Source organism: Gymnodraco acuticeps, unplaced genomic scaffold, assembly GCF_902827175.1.
Source record: "Gymnodraco acuticeps unplaced genomic scaffold, fGymAcu1.1, whole genome shotgun sequence".
Classification (NCBI taxonomy): domain Eukaryota; kingdom Metazoa; phylum Chordata; class Actinopteri; order Perciformes; family Bathydraconidae; genus Gymnodraco; species Gymnodraco acuticeps.
Window position 1 is genome coordinate 1,764,202 of NW_022990499.1, and position 20,903 is coordinate 1,785,104.

A 20,903-nucleotide genomic window follows, 5' to 3' on the forward strand; every position below is an offset into this window, starting at 1 on the left:
ATTTGTACCACCCTCGGAGGATGTTGAAAACATTGAAATGGCCCTTGAGAGGAAAAAGGTTCCCCACCCCTGATCTACCGGGATACAAACCGGAGGAGCGAGGCATGGAGGGAGGTGGCAGAGACAGTGGATGAAACTGGTAGGTTTTCGCCTGTTTGGGGATTTTATATCCAGTTTACTTCATTTTAACATTGCTATTGCTTTGTATGTCGGGGGCGGGAGATTCATGTGATTGGTTGTTGGTCGCAAAAAATCCCCAAGCTTCAGATATGCCCACCTCCAAGCGTCAACGCACACCGCTGTGTGGACGGGCCGTAAGAATTTATTTGGGAAACCCTACTCTCGCAAAGAACTGCACCAAACAAAAAGCAATTGACTTTGCTTTGACAGTTTTAAGTGGAAAAACTTCAGGATATCTTGTAGCATAGTCAGTTATTACTAGCATGAAGCGATTTCCAGACTTGCTTCTTTCTACTGGGCCCACAATGTCCATACCTAATCGTTCAAATGGAGTAGCTATGACTGGCAATGGTTGAAGAGGGACTTTTGAAGGGTATTTGGCTGTGGTTTGTTGACATTGAGGACAACTTTTGCAATACTGTGCCACATCAGCGCGTAGACCAGGCCAGTGGAAATGTCTCTGGATTTGGTCTACAGTTTTGCGTTTCCCTAGGTGACCTGCCCAGGGAATAGAGTGACCCAGCTCAAGGACAAGGTCTCTAACAGACTTTGGTACCATCAGCTGCTTTGTTGACCCCTGTTGGCGGTACAGTATTCCATTTCCTTGAAAATACCCATCTTCCTTTGAATGTTCAAAGTTTTCCTCTTCTTCCAAGGATTTGGCCTGCTTTAGATAAGGAGTTAAACTAGCATCCTCTCGCTGCATTTTCTGAATGTAAATAGGCATTTTAAATCCCAAAGGTTGTGGTGGGTTCGGTTCAACGGACACATTTACTGTAGTATTTTGGAACTTTTCCTGTCTTCTCTGTCTACGTGTCTTATGGTTTTTCCCAGGCTGAGCTTCAATATCCTCATTATAGAAAGGCAGCTCACTGAGAGGTTGAATAGACCATTTGTTCTCCTTGACTTTTGACCTTGTGAGTGCGACATTACAGGCCTTACTTGGATGCAAAAGATCAAGAAGAACAGGCAGGTCGTCACCAAGCACCACCGGATAGGGAAGACGATCAGCCACTCCAACATTCAGAAGGTAACTCTGGCCCCTCACTTTAAGATAAACATCTGCTGTGGGATGCGGTTTCTCATCGCCATGTACACAGCAAATAGGCACAGTGTCAATCATATTCAAATCATGCGGATAAATGAACTGTCTGAACAAGTGTCTGGCTGCTGCCACTGTCAATCAGGGCCTTTAACTCACAGCCATTGACTTCCACCATGGTCTCTCTCCGTGGCTGTTGTCGCTCATTCTTTGGCTCCCGGTGACCTCGGGCATACAGTCAATCAATCAATGTTTATTTACATAGCCCAATATCACAAATGTTATATTTGTCTCAGTGGACTTTACAGTTTGTACAAAATATCAGTATGACAATACGACACCCTCTGTCCTTAGACCCTCACATCGTACAAGGAAAAACTTCCGAAGAAAACCCACAGTTTAAAGGGAAAAATGGGAGAAACCTCAGGGAGAGCAACAGAGGAGGGATCCCTCTCCCAGGACGGACAATAGATGCCGTGTGTAAATTGAAAAGATAATACATTTGCAACATAGGTAGTCCAAATGTTTGGAAATGCATGTGTGTATAATAGGAAGATGAATCCACGAGGATATCCATCCAGGACCTATGATCCAGGACCACAGCCACGACTCAAGATCCAGGGCTCGCGATCCAGGACAGAGGAGCGCAGGATCATCCATGACTCCGGATCCCGGCGTATATAGACACCAAAAAGAAAGACATTTGGGGAAGCTGGGTTAAGGCGAGACACGGCAGGCAAAAACATCGTTTTTCAAGTACTGGTCAATTTTGAGCTATTTTGATTCCATAACATGTTTTCTTTCAGGCTTTTGGAAGGAAAACGTACAAAATACACATTTAAGTGTTTATTTTACTATAGTTTGTCTATTTGCGTCTGTAGATTTCTCCTAAATTCACCAAAAGTTAGCATTCTAACGTAACATAAAGTACCGCGACCGCTGTGTGCACCATGTCAACAGAGGTATCGCTGGAAAGCTGTGTCTCTCCTGCACAATCTCATCGGATCCAAATATGGTCATGTCCTTTGTATCAGCAACCAATCCTGAAAGCACAAAGGGGTCTTAAACCAAGAAACAAAATCTCATTGGCTGGTGTCAATTTCTGACAACGTGATTTGTTCAGATGCGTCACGTGGTGTGCTAAAACACTTCCTGGTTAGCTTTCAGCTAGAAATTGAAATCTCAAAAGAACGGCGAAAAAAAACGTTCACAGAGAAGACGACAACAATTGTCACTTGCACGAAGCAAGGTTATTAAAGAAAAAATGACCCTGAACATGAAATACCTTCACGGAGTGCGTCGATGCGCAAGCTATCATCCAAAGAACAGGAGGGTTTAGCTAGCGCCTCACTGCAATCTTTAAAGGTCGTTTTCTCAAATTGAGTTTTTTCTCCTACTCTGAGTTCGACATTTCAATTTCAGTAGCACGTACATACACCAAACCTTCCAGTTATATTCCTATAAATATTATGAAGGCTTTTACTGAAGGGTTTGTTCATATATAATTCATAGCCTGAATTATACAACATTGTATACCTAAAAACATGGCGAAAATGGATATTTTAGGGCTGTTGACAGTATTTTCTGATTTATGGAGTGATAAAAAGATATATCCAATATCCCTTCTGTAAAAGCCTTAGATACTAATATGACTACAAAATGAAACAAGAATTTTGAATCTGACTATATCCAAAGTTCAGATTTCGATTCCTGAAATGTGTTAAAATATGTGCATATTTAATGAGATAATGGATAATTTGCATGTTTAAACATGCTATTTCAGAAAACTTGTAATACAAAAGACAATTGCCTTATTGTAAGTAATTAACTGGAGAAATTTCTAGCTGATACCTTTAAGTTAAAACAATTACCCTATTCACCTGGGGTGTCTCGCCTTAATCGGAACATGAGTACACAGGTATAGACAGAGAGAAGGAAGAAGTAAGATGTCCCCCGACAAACTAAGCCTATATCAGCAAAACTAGGGGCTGAATCTAATCAGCCCTAACTATAAGCTTTATCAAAAAGGAAGGTCTTAAGCGCACTCTTAAAAACGGATAGGGTGTCTGCCGCCCGAACACAAACTGGAAGCTGATTCCACAAATGTGGAGCTTGATAAGAAAAGGCTCTGGCTCCCATTGTACTTTTAGAGACTCTAGGAACAACCAACAACCCTGCATTCTTGGAACGCAATGCCCTAGTAGGACAGTAGGGTATAATGAGTTCTTTAAGGTAAGATGGCGCCTGCCCATTAAGGGCTTTGTAGGCGAGAAGAATAATTTTAAATGCTATCCTGTGTTCTATAGGGAGCCAGTGTAAGGCAGCCAGAACAGGAGTAATGTGGTCCCTTTTCCTAACTCTGGTTAGTACACGAGCTGCAGCATTTTGAATCAGCTGAAGCGACTTGACTGACTTCTTGGTACACCCTGATAATAAAGAGTTACAATAATCCAGCCTTGAAGTAACAAATGCATGGACTAGTTTCTCTGCATCGTTTTGAGGCAAGATATGCCTAATGTTTGCAATGTTACGTAGATGGAAGTAGGCGGTCCTTGAAATTGATTTTATGTGGGCGTTAAAGGATAAATCCTTATCAAATATAACACCAAGATTCCTTACAGTCTCACTGGAGGCCAAATTAATGCCATCCATAGTTAGTATATCCTTAGATAATTTGTTTCGTAGATTCTTCGGACCAAGTACAATAACTTCAGTTTTGGTCGTGTTTAACATCAAAAAGTTTAAGGTCATCCACGTTTTTAAGTCCTTAAGGCAGTCTTGAATTTTATTTAGATGATTAATTTCATCAGGCTTGATTGATAAATATAGTTGAGTATCATCCGCATAACAATGAAAATGTACAGAATGATTCCTTATAATATTGCCTAACGGAAGCATATATAATGTGAACAAAATAGGTCCGAGCACTGAGCCCTGTGGCACTCCATGGCTAACTTTGGTTTGCGTGGAAGATTCATCATTGACACGTACAAACTGAGAGCGTTCAGATAGATAGGACCTAAACCAGCCTAAAGCAGTTCCCTGTATGCCAACTAAGTGCTCTAGTCTTTGCAATAAGATATCATGGTCGATAGTATCAAATGCAGCACTGAGATCGAGCAAAACAAGAATAGAGACACGTCCCTTGTCAGAGGCTATTAGAATGTCATTTGTGACTTTAACCAGAGCTGTCTCTGTGCTATGATGTGTTCTAAAGCCAGACTGAAAATCTTCAAATAAATAATTGTTTTTTAAGTAATCACACAACTGTTTTGCGACCGCTTTCTCAAGAATTTTTGAGAGGAACGGAAGATTGGAAATAGGTCTATAATTGGCTAAAACCTCTGGATCGAGGTTGTGCTTTTTAAGAAGCGGTTTTATCACTGCTACTTTGAATGATTGTGGAACATAGCCTGATAATAAAGACATATTCATAATATTTAATAAATAAGTGCTAATTAATGGAAAAACTTCCTTCAACAGCTTAGTTGGAATTGGGTCTAACATACACGTTGATGGTTTAGAAGAGAGAATCATTTAATTTAATTGTTCAAGGTTTATGGCTGAAAAGCATTCTAGTTTACTATCTAGTGTAATATTAGAACTTACGTTTCCGGGAGCTGTTGATAACACTATACTGGTCAAAGGCAAGAGGTCATTAATTTTGTTTCTAAGAGTAACAATTTTATCGTTAAAAAAGCACATAAAATCATTACTACTGTGCTATGGGAATAGAAGGCTTAATCGAGCTGTGGCTTTTTGTCAGCCTGGCTACAGTGCTGAAAAGAAATCTTGCATTATTCTTATTCTCATCTATTAATGAAGAGTAGTAGGCTGCTCTCGCTTTACGCAGTGCTTTCTTATATTCATTGAGAGTAATATGCCAAATTAAACGAGATTCTTCAAGTTTAGTGGAACGCCATATCCTTTCAAGTTGTCTCGACTTTTGCTTTATTTTGCGGGTTTCGGCATTATGCCATGGAGCTAATCTATGTTGTTTTATTTTCTTCTTTTTCAAAGGAGCAACAGAGTCTAATTTTATTCGCAGCGCATCTGTAGCACTATCAACAACATGATCAATTTGGGGTGGTGTACATTTTGTATAAGTTTCCTCCCTTACATGCAGACATGCTATCGAGTTAAGTATTGGTGGAATCTCTTCCTTAAATTTGGCTATAGCACTAACAGATAGGTTTCTGCTGCAGGAGCTTTTGACTAATGCTTTGTAGTCTCGTAACATTACTTCAAAAGTTACTAAAAAATGGTCGGATAAAGCAGGATTATGCGGTTCGACTAATAGTTGCTCAATTTCAATACCATAAGTCAGAATAAGGTCGAGAGTGTGATTATAGCAGTGGGTTGGTTTATTTACACTGACAAAAACCAACAGAATCTAATATAGAGTTAAATGCAACAGTAAGGCTATTTTTATCATCGTCAACATGAATATTAAAGTCACCTACGATAATTACTTTATCTGTTTTAAGTACCAAAGTTGATAAAAACTCAGAGAATTCAGATAAGAATTCTGAATAAGGACCTGGTGCACGGTACACTGTAACAAATAAGATTGGCTGCAAAGTTTTCCAGGTCGGATGCGTAAGACTAAAAACGAGACTTTCAAAGGAGGTATAATTTAATTTTGGTTTAGTATTGATAAGTAAACTTGAGTCAAAGATTGCTGCAACTCCACCTCCTCGGCCCGTGCCTCGGGCAATATGAGTATTGATATGGCTGGGTGGAGTGGCCTCATTTATGCTGACATATTCTTCATGTCTCAACCAAGTTTCAGTGAGACAGCATATATCAATATTATAATCTGATATTAAATAATTTACCAATATTGCTTTAGATGCTAGAGATCTTATGTTTAAGAGACCACATTTAATATTCCTGTTTTGTTGCATTGTAGTAGTTGCTACATTTACTTTGATTAGGTTATTATGTATGACACCTCTATTAGGTTTTACCTTAACTTGTCCTTGGGCAGACACACACACACCGCTAATATTGGGTATTTTATTGGGTTCGGGATTCCTATGGATGACTGCCTAGGAGAGAGCGCAGAGAAGCGTGTAAGACTGCGACTCCGCCTCCTGGTCTCAACTCCAGTTTGTCATGGATTAAGTCCACAAAGCCCTGAAATGTTTGCCGAAATGAGATTTGCACCTTCCAAAGTAGGATGAATGCCGTCTCTCTTAATCAGACCAGGTTTTCCCCAGAAGGCTGTCCAATTATTTACGAAGCCCACATTGTTTGCTGGGCACCACCAAGACAACCAGCGCTGAAATGATGACATGCGATTATACATGTCATCATTGATCAGATTGGGGAGGGGACCAGAGAAGATTACGGTGTCCGACATTGTTTTAGCATAACTACACACCGACTCCACATTAAGTTTGGTGCATTCTGATCGGCGTATACGAACATCATTACCACCGACGTGAATAACAATCCTACTGTATTTACGTTTATTTTTAGCCAGCAGTTTAAGATGCGCCTCAACGTCGCCCGCTCTGGCCCCCGGAATGCATGTGACTGTGGAGGCTTCGGTCTCTAATTTCACGTGTCTCATAATAGAGCTACCAATAACCAGAGTTGGCTTCTCAGCGGGTGTCTCGCTGAGTGGGGAATATCTGTTAGATACGTGAACGGGTTGGTGGGGACCTGCGGGTTTCGCGTTATGCCCCTTCTGAACAGTCACCCAGTCTCCCTGCTGCTCGGGAGTTGTCGGGGGACTGCTAATAGGAGCTACCTTTTGCCAGTCCGCACCGGCTAACATGGGCTTTACTGTAGCTGAGTTACTTTCTAAGATGCGGAGCCGGGCTTCTATGGCTATGATTCCCGCCTCCAACCTAACAACTATACTACATTTAACACATGTACCGGTACCAGTAAAGGAGGTAGGGAAGTAACCAAACATGAGACAGTTAGAGCAGGAAATAGCACCCGAGGGTGGGGAAAGAGCCATGGCTAGCTATCAAGCTAAAGTAGCTACCGTTAGCAAACCCGAAAAGAGTGTAGGCAACTGTGGAGTTACAGTCGCTAAGAGAAGGAGAGTTGTGAGTGCTTAAGCTATAGTAACGTGTGATTACAACGTCAGGCAGTTGCCGTGATCAAGAGTTTTAAAACGATCGATTAAGTTAAGATAATAAGCTATCAGCAACAGAACAGGCACACGGCCACCCGGAGATGACAACAACCGGAAGTTACAACATGCTTACCGCAATAGTGGTCCGTGTAGTTGTGTTCACAGCACATCTGGGTTAATTTTACAGGATTTTTGGGACAAACAGGTTTAGTGTGTCCCTCTTCACCACACAAGTAACAAATTAGTCTCCTGGAGGGTTTAACATTTGAGTTCACCTCTGTTGGTTTCTCCCTTATAGGAGTCTTACCCCATGTTGAGTCCAACTTCTGTGTTGGCCGAGACACACCTTGCCCTTTGGGGTACCTAGATGTCTTCCAGGCAGTGAAGCTCCATGGTTGCTTCTTCCGCCTGGCAGCGACAAACACATCAGCCAGGTCAGCGGCATCTGCGGCCGTTTAAGGGTTGTTCTCCCTAATCCAAACTTGTAGCTCTTGGGAAAGCATTCTCAGATACTGTTCAAGGACAATAATTTCTCCAATTTCCTGAACAGTTTTCCCTTTTGGCTGAACCCACTTCCCATAAAGTTCTTTTAAATGGACATAAAGTTATTTCGGGCTCTCCTGTGGTTCAACCTCATTACTGCGAAACCTTTGTCTGTAGGTTTCGAGATTTATGTCATATTTTCTAAGAATAGCTCTTTTTACTTCCTCATAGTCGAGAGCAGTGGTTCCCAAATGGTGTGCCGTGGCACACTGGTGTGCCGTGAGGCAAGTCCGGGTGTGGCGTGGGATTTTGTGACAACCATACGTTATTATTGCAATATACAACTACACAAAAATAATTATTTTTTTTATTTACTATATCAGTACTTTGTAGGTTTATATGTACGTAATCTGCGCGACTTGCGTGCAGTGCTGCATAAACATGGCTGAGTCAGCGATAACTTTCAAGGGGTGGAGGTGTGCCCATTATTTTGAGTTCGTCCGAAGAATAGACAGGAATGTGACGGTGAGGTGCAAACTGTGTCCAGGCAAGAAGCTGTTATCCACTGCTGTAAACACCACGTCAAACGTCAACAAACACCTGCAAAGAACACATGCTAAAGTGAAGCTACCGCACACGCTATTTATTGTTTGTTTATATCACGTAGTCTGTTCTTCTTCTCTGTCTTCCGGTTGTTGCCTGTTTTGAATGGCAAATACACACTACCGCCGCCTGCTGGTAAGGAAAGTTATTGCCACTCACGCATGCGTAGTTCGTACGTGCTCGGCGAGTAAAGTAACGAGTTACTTTATGTAGATAGTAACAAAGTAGTGTGATATTACTTTTTTTTTAAAAGTAATATATTACATTTTTTTAGTAACGACCCCATCTCTAGAGTTGGCGTTCTCTACTCTGATTTACATGAAGAACAACAGGAGGTCACGGCTATAGAGTCAGATTTGGGTCAATATTCTAGCGCGTAAAACAAGCTACTCACGAGCGGAAAATGTGCTTTTACACGCGCATAAAATTACCCTCGCGCGCAGATTAAACCCCCGCGAGCGGCTCTGCGCCCGCTCGCGAGAGAGACAGCCCTCTTGCTCGCTCGCGGGAGTGTCAGCCTCGCGGAGTCTGTCTACGCGCGTGTGAAAAGTTTCTGGCACTTTGGGGCGGAGCCACTGGACTTTGATTGACAGCTGCCAGGAAACCCGGGGTTGCCAGGTTTGATAAATGCCTGAACTACCAAGAGCCGAGGAGTGACGGCAGCAAAATTAGTTGGACGAGATTGAATGGTAAAGTTGTCCATAAAAAACTATTATATTCGTAATGTATTTTATATAAAACAATATATTTTTGAGTGGGCTGTATCCGTAGAAAACTGCTAGCTACTGTACGCACCTAGCCTACATGTATAAGCCAAGTAAAAATATTTTGGATCCTTAACAGCTATGCTGTGTGCCCATGTATGGAATCGTTTTACAGTACCAGGTCCATCCTCTGTTAGTGACTGACAGAATGACATAAGAAAATCAAGGTCCACACAGTGTTATAACATGTAGAAAACAAGTTAACCTAGAGGCCGTAACAAATATATTTTAAAGCAATGAATCAATACACTAACAGGGCGTTGTGTAATGTAAAACTAAATATATATATAGTTAGTTTTAAGATCATTGGTTGTCTTTGTAGTAGACATATTTGCATGTCCTCACTCAGCCAATTATACCAAAACGTTCCAGCTAATATATCTACAGTTGAAAAATGATACATTTGAAATAACTCAACCGTGATTGGGCAGGACAGTGGATACACTAATGTGTTGACTATGTGCATTTTGTTTTTATACTAAGTCGAGCGAGGCCTGCGTGGAAATGCGCCATTAAAGTCCTTGCAATTTCATTTAAGAAAGAAAAGGAAATAAAAAGAAAAATCTACAACGTCCAAAGCACAAACCATCTCCTGTAAGTAGGATTTTAAAATACAACACAGACTTCCAAGAGTTTATAGAAGTGAGAACATAAGTGACTTTGACAGATTCCAAGTGCACTTTTCTGAAGCACCGGATCTTCTGTCTTCCTGTCCTAAGAGAAGTCTGTCAAACTCAGGTATACATTTACCATGCTTGTTAAATTGTGTTTCAAAAAATCACAGAGGCCAGAACTTTATTTGTGCTGTGCTTATCTTATTGTTTTGTTCAGCCTACACAAGAACCAGTTCTTCTGAATGGCCTATAACTGAAGAAGAAAATTCCAGAAGTATTTGACGAACTGCAAACTAATGGCATTCTTATGGAGAATACCAGGCTTAAACTTGTCAAAGTTTGCATCTCTGACTTGGTGGAGAGGCATTGTAGGTATATGAATGTGAAATGTGTGTATATATAATTGTTGCATTTAAGTGATATATTGGTTGTAAAAATTGTTTTTTTATTTTCTTGATACAAAAGGACATTCTTTATAACCAATTGCTTTATTATCACGCCTTTGTAATATTTGTATGCTAGAACTTTTTGTATTCTTTTTGAAAAATAAAAAATAGCTCACTTGTCATTCATTTTTATCCTTAATTATCCATCCAACACTGAAAAGGTGGTCCTTGTGAAGAATCTCATCACTATATTCCCTCAGCTGAAAGTCATTTACAACAATAGTTTGCAGAAGATTAAGTTTGTTTTAACCAAGGTATAAAGTTTTTTTAGGTGTGATTTTATGAATTATCTATTCTGTCAACATTTGATGAATTAGAAAAATATGAATGTTTTTAAATGTTAACAATTATTTTCTTAATGACATATTGTGCTAATGAAATCCTTGTAAATAAATGTCCAATGAATGTATTCTTGCATTCGATTTTTTGAATAAAAACCATATCCACCACCTGGTACTTCCAGTAATCGTCATTGACACACAATGTGTAGATATAACACAATCAAATGTTAATTCTGGTTAAAGAAATATAACACAAAATGTGCAGAAATAACAAATGAGTGTGTTCATCTTGGTTACACATTTATGACAGTGTAAAATGTGCACATTGTGTGTTAGGGGCATGTAACACATTTTGTGTGTAAAAATGATTTACACATAAATAAACACAACACGTGTTGTCCCTGAGCACACTCGGTGTGTTGAAAATCAACACATGTTGTCATTTTTGACACATCCCTTCTAAGAGTGTACAGCAGACAGTAGCTAGCAATGTTCGACAGATACAGCCCACTCAAAAATATATTGTTTTATATAAAATTAATTTATATATATATATATATGCAATTTTCGACAGATACAGCCCGCTCAAAAATATATTGTTTTATATAAAATTAATTTATATATATATATTAGCTGTACACTTTACGAATATAATAGTTTTTTATGGACAACTTTACCATTCAATCTCGTCCAACTGATTTTGCTGCCGTCACTCCTCGGCTCTTGGTAGTTCAGGCATTTATCAAACCTGGCAACCCCGGGTTTCCTGGCAGCTGTCAATCAAAGTCCAGTGGCTCCGCCCCAAAGTGCCAGAAACCTTTCACGCGCGCGTAGACAGACTCCGCGAGGCTGACACTCCCGCGAGCGAGCAAGAGGGCTGTCTCTAACAGCTTGTATATTGGGTACAGTACAGTACAGCTCAAAACATACAATTGTTAAGGGGATGCAGACCAGAGAAAGACTTTCGTCTTGTTTACATCAGGGTCCCCCATTTCCAATTCATCATATCATTTAAGACATATAAGACATATAGATGGCTTATTTACAATTTACATACAGGTGGTTTTTTACATACAGATTGCTTATTTACAATTTTCATTTTCGTTCTAATACATCCTAACCGGACATTTAAGACATACCAAGTCTACAGATATACAGTTAGTAACAGAGTCTAAAATGCGAGTATATACATAGATGGGGGGGAAAGCTGTCCATTGTATGACAGGTTGAGATTTGTACCATTACCGGGGCCAGTTTTGCAATGCTCTCCCCCGAAGGTGCTCTTTAAGAGAGGTTTTGAAGGTAAGTATAGTTTTACTTTCCTTTACAGTTGTGGGAAGAGCGTTCCACCTTGATGTGGCATAATTGCGAAACGTGTATTCTCCCTTTTTTGTGCCAAATCTGGGTTTCACATGATTTGTGGAGCTCCCTCTGGTGTTATGATCATGGTATTCCTTGACCTTTGGGAAGAATTTTGACATGTATATGGGTACCATAGAGGTGTAGTGGATCTTGTAGACCAGGCCCATTGCAAGTAGCTGTACTCTGTCGTCTACTCTAAGCCATCCTAGGTTGTCAAAGTGGGCAGAGGTGAGGTGGGTTCTAGATGAAAGGTCAAGCAGTAGTCTGACCAGTTTATTTTGCGATGTTTGAAGTTTTATTTTTAGCGCCTTGGAGGTGCTATGGTACCATGACGTGCAAGCATAGTCATAGTACCCTTGAATGAGTGCTCCTGCCAGAGTTTTCAGGGTGTTTTTGTTTACCAGAGAGGAGATCCGGTATAGGAATCTAGTTCTTTGATTGACTTTTTTTTATTACATTGGATGCCATTTTGTCACAGGAGAGGTTTGCCTCAAGAATAGATCCTAGGTATGTAATTTCCTTCTTACTTGTGACAATAATGTCGCCCACTGCAACTGAGAAGTCGTCGGATTTGCTGAGATTATGTTTCGAACCGAAGAGAATGGACTCTGTTTTACCCAGGTGTAATGATAATTTATTATCGGCGAGCCAGGTGCAGATTCTGCCGAGCTCGGAGCTGAGGGTTTTCTCAACCTGCAATCTGCTCCTGTCAGAGAACAGCAGGGCTGAGTCGTCCGCGAACAGGAACAAGTTGCAGTCACATGCTGATGACATGTCATTTGCATAAATTAGGAACAGTAACGGACCTAATATGCTTCCTTGTGGAACACCACAGCTCACTGGGAGGGGGGGGGGGGACAGAGTACCGTTTACCTCCACCATCTGTTCTCTCCCCTCCAGGTAGGACCGCATCCAGCTCACCGATAGTTTATCAAAACCAATTGCTTTTAGCTTGTCAATCAGAATGGGGTGATTGACAGTGTCGAAAGCCTTTTGTAGGTCCAGCATCACCATGCCGCAGTACTTGCCCTCGTCCACCTCTTGTTTGATGTGGTCGCTCAAATAAAGAAGGCATGTGTCAGTGGAGTGGGATGTTCTAAAGCCAGATTGAAATTCATAGATTAGTTTATTTTCCGCGAGGTACTTTTCGACCTGTTCATATACTATTTTTTCCATGACTTTCGAGATGGAGGTAAGTATAGAAACAGGGCGGTAGTTGCCTGGGTCCAATTTGCTGCCCTTTTTGTGCAGGGGGGTTACTCTTGCAATTTTGAAGTCTTTGGGTACTTTTCCCTGTTTTATGGAGAGGTTAATTATGTGAGCTATGACTGGTGAGATGGCAGTTGCTGTGTCTGAGGAATTTGGAGGGGATATTGTCGTGGCTAGTGGCCTTGTTAGGTTGGAGGGCGCTCAGTTTAATGAGTACCTCTGCTGTTGTTACCCTTGCTAGACTGAAATCATCTTTGCGTACCCCTAGGTTTTTGTAGTAGGTCATGATGTGATCTACCCCAAAAAGCCCTGAGTGGGAGGGTCATTTATTTACAAGAGTTGTGGCTATGTTTGTGAAAAAAATGTTCAAGTACTTGGCCACATCCAGTTTGTCTGTGATGAGCCTGTTATCTGTCTTTATGTTTAAGTTAGAAAATCTCGTTTTGAGTTTTTTACTGCAGCCAAGCTGGTTATTGAGTAATTTCCAAAGTTCACAGGGTTTATTTTTGTTTTCCTCAGTTTTGACATTGATGAAATTCTTTTTGGCAGTTTTGATCATGGAGCTTACGTCATTTCTTAGTCTGTTTCTTTCAATTTTTAGTCACGTGGGCCTGGAGTTCACTGCTCGTGCTTTTGGAAAGCATTGACTGACTTTTATGAAACTCAGAGCATTTTTTGTCTCTGGTTTTCATGGCGGTCAGTATGCCGGATTGCATCCACGGCTCAGCGCGATTTTTTTATCCTGGTTGTTCTTAGGGGGGCCAAATCATTGAGTATTGCAGAGAATTTGTTTTTGAAACCAAGCCATGTTTCTTCAACTTGTGTACCACTGAGCTCATCTGACCAGTCCAGGCTCTCCAGTTCTAGGTTAAAGGCCTCGCTAGAGTAGTTTGAGGTCTCTAGATATGACTGTTTTGTGACAGCCGGCCCTTTGTTTTAGCTTTTTGCGGGTACAGAATATCATATAATGATCACTTAAACCGCATGCTATAACCCCTTTACTGGAGATCCTGGACCTGTCAGAGGTCAGAATGAGATCAATGGTAGTTTGTGTTGTTTCACATACCCGGGTGGGTTGGGTGATTAGCTGGCTGAAGCCGTGCAGATCACAAATCCTACTGAAGGACTTGAAGACGGACGTGTCTTTACGTTGAATATCCGTGTTCCAGTCTCCAATAATAATTGTCTCTACATCCCCCACATCAGCCAAACACCCATCTAATGTATCATAAAAGTCACTCTGTTCCGGTGGTCTATAGATTGTCCCGACTATTACAGATTTAGCATTGTCAAAAAGAATTTCAACCCACACAGATTCAATATTTTCATGATGCAGGTCAGTACGGTTTTTGAAATTGGTGTCTTTATGTATGTACATGCAGACACCACCTCCATTCACGTTCCTGTCCCTTCTCACTACAAGATAATCTTCAATTTCAATCTCTGAATCTGTAATGGAATTGTCCAATTTGGTCTCAGAAAAGCATAATATGCTTGCCTTACCGTTCATGAATAGCTGCCTGAGTTCAGCCAGTTTGTGTCTCAGGCTGTTAGTGTTCAGATGAAAAATATGTAGTCCATTTTTGTTGCTTAAATGCACAATGTCGTCAGCTTGCAGATATTTGTCTTTGTCCGTTACAGCAACCGGCTTGCGGCCTGCCATGGTGTTTGGAGCGGTGGGGGGAGGGAGGCTCCGTTGTAGCTTTAGCCGTTGATATGCTAGCAGGGTGGCTAACAACATGGCTAACAACATGGCGGATATTTGTTCCCTCGGATCTCGGTTCTCTTCCTCTCGTCACTGCCTCATGCGTGTCTGTCTGCCGAGGCGTCCCCGGGGGAATGTCGAAGTCTCCGTTTATTCCTCGGTCTCCGCTGTCTCCACGGTCTCTGTTGTCGTCGCGTAGTTGTTGCTGCAGCGGAAGAGATGCTAGTTGTGATGCTAGTTGTGATGCTAGCTCCTCAAGCCTGCATGACTGGCTTCTTGTCTGCACCGGGCCCGGATTCAGATGGATGTCTCCCGCTAACAATAAGACCAAGACGATCATACTTCTTCGGTCTAGTTTGCCTGACGGGGGTAAGTACTTTCGCGTCGGATTTGCTGTTAATAATGCATGAATGCTTGCACTTCCAAAAGTGAGGCGTTTCCTTTCCCAGCCGTTGAGAAGGTAAAAGTCATTGTGGTTCATTTTATCCCCGCTTTCATTACTCTCCTTCTCTAAGTGATGTTGCCTCATTAATGAGTTGAGGTAGGAGTCCATAATCCATATTGTCAGGAGGATGAAATATGTAAAAATTTGTGAGGAATAACCTCCAAAGCGGGAGCTCTCGAAAATGCGACCACTCATAGCGAAACCGGATGCAGGATCTCGTGAGTAGCTTGTTTTACGCGCTAGAATATTGACCCAAATCTGACTCCATAACGGCTCTCTGTTGAACAGGACTTGCGAGTGGCCCTCTCCTCAGTGCCACCAAGGATAAAAAAAAATTCTGTACGCCCCGACAGCATACTTGCCAACCTTGAGACCCCAGAAATCGGGAGCATTTTAAAACCGGGGGGGGGGAGCTGTATTAGATTAACATATGTGTGGGCTGGACCTGTATTTTACAGGAAAGGAGTGAGCAGAGGGTCGAGTTGTCGATTCTTGTTCAGTTTTCTGTGACTATCTGCCTCACCCTCTCAGACTTTCAGTTGCGCGTGCTACTAAAGAGACGCGCTACCATGGAAACCAAACAATGGTGTAGCTGTATTAAAGTCCGAGTGGAAACAGTCCTGAGTAAATCTGATTTTGTCAGAAATCGGGAGAAATGCGGGAGAAATATGACCCCGGGAGGAAACCGGGAGAGGGCAGTGAAATCGGGAGTCTCTCGCGAAAATCGGGAGGGTTGGCAAGTTTGCCCGACAGGCACATGTATCTCACTAATTTGTAAGTCGGCAAAACTATTTACAATAGCACATGTTTCAATGCTGATTGCTGAAATGTTACATTTATAATGTGTAGTTCAGGACCATGGACAATGCAGCTTCCTTGCATTGACAGTTCTCTGTGCTGAATTTCTGCTGAGTTTCCTTTGCCTCATTTTTAATGTTGTGACCTGTCTGGTTTAAATGAGTGTGTTGCTGCTTTGATGAAGCCTAATTTGATAAAGTTTCAAATTAATTTCTGAAATATTTCGTTAATAAATATTTCATGAGTAGTATAGTTGTCTTTGTCACATTTTATTTGGCATTAGTAAATAATTATGCACATTTACAGATATTTTACATGATATGAGTGATAACACGTGTTATAAGGGCTATTTTGCACAATAGGTGTGCCTTGAGATTTTTACTTGTCCTTTGGTGTGCCCTGGGCACAAAAAGTTTGGGAACCACTGCTCTAGAGCATCTTCCACATCCATATGAACATAAGCACTTCTGGCTTTACCCGTTAATAATGGAATAAGTCTGAAAGCCCAATCTTCAGTTGGCCATCTGCATGCTGCTGCAATTCTCTCAAAAGTAACGAGAAAATGTTCAATATCATCAGAATCGGTTAACTGTTGGAGCCTTGGCTCTTGAGTTTTTAGATGTACTGCTGAAAAGCTGTCACGTTGAGAAACTCCAAATAATGTCTGCCCATCACATTAGCCCCGAGTATATCTGCCTTACCAGAAAGTTGCTCCAAGGTTGCAGATGTGTGGGCCTGCACCTCTGATTGAAGCAGATTAAATTGCTGGCACAACGCTCTAAACTGCTGCTCTTGCTGTGCAGTCTCCACAGCTATTCGGGAGTCTTGTGCCTGCTGCTGATCCATATGTGCTCGTAGAATATTGGCCAGGTCAGATGGTGGGCTCCATAGGCTCACCCATGTCTGCGGACCCAGCCCCAGCTTCAGCTACTTCCTCTTCTGAATCAGACTGTTCCTCCGGCTCCGGCTGCGGCCCTTGTGTGGCCATGGTTCCTCCTTTTCCTCTCGTTCTCCCCGGCATGTTTGGGGAAAACGGAGAGAATCAAGTAAAAAAAAAATCTCTTCTGCAACTCCTACTGCCGATCCCACCACTGCCACCATATGTGAAGGACCAGGGTACGCAACAATCAGGAATGCAGGTTGAGGTGCAATTTACCCAATATATGTACAATCTTAAGATGGGTAATAAAATCTATTTGGTTTAAACAAAAAAGGTGTAGATATAAACAGACACAATCTAGCATTTAATGCATAAACAAAACGTCACAAAAATGGGTGACATCCTGTGTGCTCTTCTGCCCAAGAGTAACTCACATACCCCCCCTCATCTCCACACTGCAGGAATTTATAGCCCTACTGGCCAGTCCATTGTTGCGTGCAGGGGGAAGAGGCTCTAAAAAGGGGTAGCTTAAATGGAGTGGCCTCTTTAAATACCCCTAAGGGTTTGAGAGGAATGGCGTAGTCCAATTAACTGACACATCTATAAAGGCAGGTGTTTTCCATCAGCTCAGCCTTTTGCCAGGAGCAAGGTGAGCTGTAAGACACTTTAAGATGTGTGTTCGTTTGTGAGGCTTGTAGCCCTCTCAGGGCTTCTTAATATTTAATATACTATGAATGTTTTATATCCATGGAACGGGAAGAAACTCAGCGAACTGATCTTTTTTTTGTTTTTTGCAAAATAAACCACAAAGCTAACGCTGAGTCTCTGAATTAGCCACGAGCGAAAACATCTTAAGGCCGTTAGCACATAACTCTAGCTATACCGATCGATATACTTATTGGATCTGCACAAACAAGCTTAGCTAACATCCTGAGATTCCACAGATTATAGAAATATAAGGATCATCACTGAGCGATCATAACTCGTGACAGGGGAAGCAAATACATACAACACACGAGTAGCTTTAGGTAGCAAAACATGGAGATATGCTCACCTTAGCTGTTATTCTGATCAAAGTCGCGTTCAATTGCATTAAAACGAGAAAAAACGTGGCTGAAGGTTAATCCATAGGTTAATCCAATGTGTTTGTCACTTTGAAAAAATTATTGATAATCCATAATTCAATTTGTATGCAAAAATCGGAGAATACAAATTAGCTGCTAATGGTAGTCACCAGAGTGTGTCACAACTCCGGTTTTGGCTACGCATCACTCTCACTCCTTATTTGGTCACCTGTGTGTGTATGTGGAACCTTCCCTCGATTCCATTGGCTCTAGCGGTTAAAAAGAGGTGTCAATCAGCAAAATCGACCAAGGGGGGCCAGAGATATGGAAAATCCACCCAAATGACCCCAGAAGTGTTTTTTTGTTGTTGCTAAACCTCTCTAAAAAGGTAAAATGTCACTTGTTTTGCATCAATCTTGACACAAGGTACTTATTATATGTTGTACTTTGGATTCCTAAAGCTTGTAGTCTACCATCCCATCATTCAAGGGTGGTTTTCACTAAGTAAAAAAATATTTTTGGCCGGACACTATAATTTACAGTTTTTTACTATGTTCAATCTGAATTATCTTTAAAATAATCACATCTATATTGATTCTGACTCTTCTACATCCAACTCACAGGTTTATCATTACTTTGAGAAAAAAGATTATTAATTTTCCCCTTTTAGAAGAGAAGATATGGTCATTTTTTCTGGGAATGTCATTTTCGAGCCTGAGATCTGAAAAACAGGGATGGGGTTCGACAGGTTAATTCAATACTAAACACAGGTTAATTAGGAGGGTAAATAAAATATCACAATAGGAAATTGGCAAAATAACTTACCACAGTCAGTAACGTCTGAATTTCCAGAGGCTGCACTGCAAAAGACAGTCTTTATCAAGCTAACTTAAGCTAGCATATCCGTTGTTTATCCATACTTCTAGCCTTCTACATATAACCAAAAAATGATTTAACCAATTTTCTATGTTTACTCTATATTTCTATTCTCTCTCGCTCTCGCTCTCGCTCTCGCTCTCGCTCTCGCTCTCGCTCTCGCTCTCGCTCTCTCTCTCTCGATATATGTGTATATATATATATATATGTTTTGAGAATCCAAGAGAATGCATTCAATAGGAAATGGGAAAAGTGGAATATTTACATGGTTCACACCAATGAGTAAGTGTATAACTAATTAATTCCTGTACAGTATGTCTGAATATTGAAGGTCTTCAGACAACTAGTAATTATTGTGCTTTATTTTATAACTGATTTGTGTGTATTATTGTTGTGAAAACTCAATAAAAAGTGTAAAAAAAAAAGAGGAGTTGGTTAAGAGAGAAGGAGGTGTGATGTAGTACCCGTGAAAGTCATCCGACCATCAGATGTGAGAACACCGGCACCTGAATGTTGTGGCTTTCTCAAAATAAAACATGTGGCTGAGACTCGATTGCATTGCATGGTCCATTGAGCAATGCCTGTGTCTGAAAGTTCCATTTAGTTTTTGTATTGCTTTCTCAAATGATTACAGAACAAGTGAAGACAAGTACAAGGGACCATACACAGCAAAAAGACTGTATACAAAGTTGGATAGAGAAAGGAGGGGACACAACAAACACACAAGCAAAGCAGCTGAAGGATACAACACGGGTTACACTGATGGGGGGAAGCAAGAGGCTCTTGTATAGCACAGATCCTGTATGAATATGGATGGATTGTTCGAGTATCAGAATCAGAATACCTTTATTGGAAATGTGCATAGTTACAGCAGGAAAAAGAGCCACAGACAGCTTAATGTTACATATGTTAAATATGTGACATGCATTTAAAAAAAAAAGTACTAAGTTATGATATCATTAAAAACATATATATAATAAAAAATAAAAAGTTACAAAATACACATCCTGTAACAGTTCTTAGGATTTATCAGCCAGGTATATATTACACAGTTATTAACGGCATCTATATATATTGCACATCTAGCACATAGTTTGTTGGTATTTAGCAGCAAGGGGTGTTATAGTCTGTGTTGTGTGTAGGGGGGGTGAACTAGGGGCTGTGCTGGTTGTATAGTCTGACCGCTGCAGGAAGGAAAAGACCTGTGGTATCTCTCTGTGAGACAGCGGGGGTGCAGCAGCCTATCGCTGAAGGAGCTGCACAGTGAGGACAGGTTGTCCTGGAGGGGGTGGGACATATTGTCCAGCAGAGAGGACAGCTTGGCTGCCATTCTCCTGTCTTCCACCACCTCCACAGTGTCCAGAGGACTCCCCAGGACAGAGCTGGCCTTCCTTACCAGTCTGTTCAGTCTCTTCCTGTCAGCAGCCGAGATGCTGCTGCCCCAGCAGGACACACCATAGAAAGTGGCTGATGCCACAACAGAGTCGTAAAAAGCATGTAGTGTCAAAACAGTCTTTCAGGGCCTCCTCAGACTACTTCTTCACGGTGCGTGTGGGCACTGGCTGTCTGTGGACCAGAGGTTGGTACACAGGCTGGAGGTGAACCAGGTTGTGATCAGAATTGTCCAGGGGAGGAAGGGGGGATGAGCTGTATACATCCTTGGTGTTGCCATACAGTAAGTCCAGTGTTGTATTGCGTCTGGTGGTGCAGGTAACATATTGTTTGAAAGTGTGCAGAGTTTTTGAGAGAGAGGCCTGATTGAAGTTTCCAGAGATCAGGAGAAGAGCATTTGGGTGCTGTGTCTGCAGTCTGCTTACAGTAGAGCTGATGACGTGCACATGCCTCTTCAGCGTTGGCAGAGGGGGGAATATATGCAGCTATCACGATAACATGCGTGAATTCCCGAGGTAAATAGTCGGGCCTCATGCTAACGGCTAACAGCTCTATGTCCCTGTTACAAAGATCATGTTGCCAGATTTGACTGATGCAAAATAACCTTAACCATAAAATAATCTTCTTTCCCGATGCTAAGAATCAACCCTTAAATGGGCAATCAG

The 20,903-nt window shown here is 41.4% G+C and overlaps 1 protein-coding gene across 4 annotated transcripts in view; it reads left to right on the forward strand.

The window, feature by feature from the left end:
• tsnare1 (T-SNARE Domain Containing 1) overlaps positions 1-20,903 on the forward strand; it is a 359,325-nt gene that overhangs the window by 204,004 nt on the left and 134,418 nt on the right. The gene's annotated exons all lie outside the window — the stretch shown is intronic.